The sequence below is a fragment of the Adiantum capillus-veneris genome, chromosome 24, assembly GCF_014529385.1.
Source record: "Adiantum capillus-veneris isolate H3 chromosome 24, ASM1452938v2, whole genome shotgun sequence".
In the NCBI taxonomy this organism is placed as follows: Eukaryota; Viridiplantae; Streptophyta; class Polypodiopsida; order Polypodiales; family Pteridaceae; genus Adiantum; species Adiantum capillus-veneris.
In genome coordinates, this window is record NC_140954.1 from 1,152,526 (window position 1) to 1,154,303 (window position 1,778).

The window sequence follows — 1,778 nt, forward strand, 5'->3', positions numbered from 1 at the left end:
TTTGGATCAGCAACCCACTGGTATGTTTAGATTTGAGTTTGGATGTCAAAGGACCCCAAAACTAGCTATTCTTGCCTTTTTCAGTAAAAAATGTTAAAGTCTGTTCAATCTTCCTTTCACTGACCCAAATGAGATAAAATTTATCACATGCACTCAATACAACATTTAGAACATGCCTTTGGAGTCATCCTATGGTTTGGTCTCAAAATTAGGCCTTGGACACAATTTGGGTAGGATGTTTGGCAATTCTCGTCTTTTGGCTTTAATCTGTCAAAATTTGGTCAAATTTCCACTTTCCATGTGAAAATAGGGAAGAACCTACCTTTTAAACACACTGGTAACCTCAGATTTTCAAAAAAGTGCCCACATCACCCTGTAGACATCCTATGCGTAGGATGTCTACTGCTGATTTTTTCAGACTAAAGTGTCCCTGATGCTTCCTTATGCTCTCAGCAAGTGCAAGTATGCTTCACAATTGCAAAAACATGCAAAAATCACTCAATTTAAGCCTTTTCTGAAATTTTACGTTTTCTGACTCTGCCTTTTGGCTTTTGGTCAACAAAAATAGGGAAAAACACTCAAGTCAATATGTTACTAGGGTAAAACCTACCCTCTGAACCCACTGGTAACCTCAGTTTTCCCAAATTCCTTGCCAAAAGTGCCCTGGAGACATCCTACACGTAGGATGTCTACTGTCTTAAAATGCAAATTTTTTCTGGCAGTAGTACTCCCTATGCTCTGTAGAGCTCTCAACAATAATCACAGAAACTTTTGGACTTCAAATCAGCTTCCAAACACAATTTACCGTCTTTCCTACTTAGCGTTTTCCTCTTCTCTGATGAGCCTAACAGCAAATAAGACATGCATAAAGTACTCTAGATCAGCAATCAAGATATTTTACTTACCCTACTCCTACTCATCATGTGAGATGGTGATTTTGATGTCTTGGTTGCTTCCTGGCCTCACACGGACTCTCAAGTCAACCTACCACCACATCTACCACTCCAACTCCTACTCTCTACACCACAACCTACTACTACCTAATCTACCTAACACGAAGGATCCAGGCCAGACACACGCTCCCTAGACTCCTCCTAAGACCTAGAGAGTCCACCACCCTCTGATCCTATCTAAATGTAAAATAGTACTCTGGCAAGCCAGAGGGACCTCTATCCTCAAGGACTAGTATCAGTCACCTACTTAGGGCCCTCATCCTCGGCAGCGGCGCCAATGTTGGACGGATACGCCGCGATGGACGTCAGCATAGCGAGAACTCACCTAACATATAATGTCAACAAAGGACGAAGCTCGACCCGCAGGTGCGTGGAAGCAAGCAAAGGGTGTCAACCTCTACTCGACCGACTAATGACTACTTCCTACAGAGATATCAAATCTACATGCCATCGGTTCTGTGAATGTGAGAGTCTCCTATGATGCTACCGCAAGCCAAAAGCCCATTAGACATTCTCGAAACGTTACGAAACTTGAGGGATATCCTATCAACACAAATAGGCCACTCTCCCTAAGGTCCGTGACCAAAAAAACCTACCCAATACCCTCCGTGCAGAAAACGCGTAGGATGTCTGGCCGGTTTTTGCAGGTCGACGTTTCCAAAAACTAAAGTGCCTAATGTGTAGCTCTACTCGCTCTGATCGTGTGGATATGCTGAAATGAAAAAACGGACAACAGTTACTCACCGAAACTCCAAAAGTAGCTCGCAGGTGAATCTGCCAAAACACAGACGAACGCGCGTGATGTAAGCATCAATGCGTAGCTCT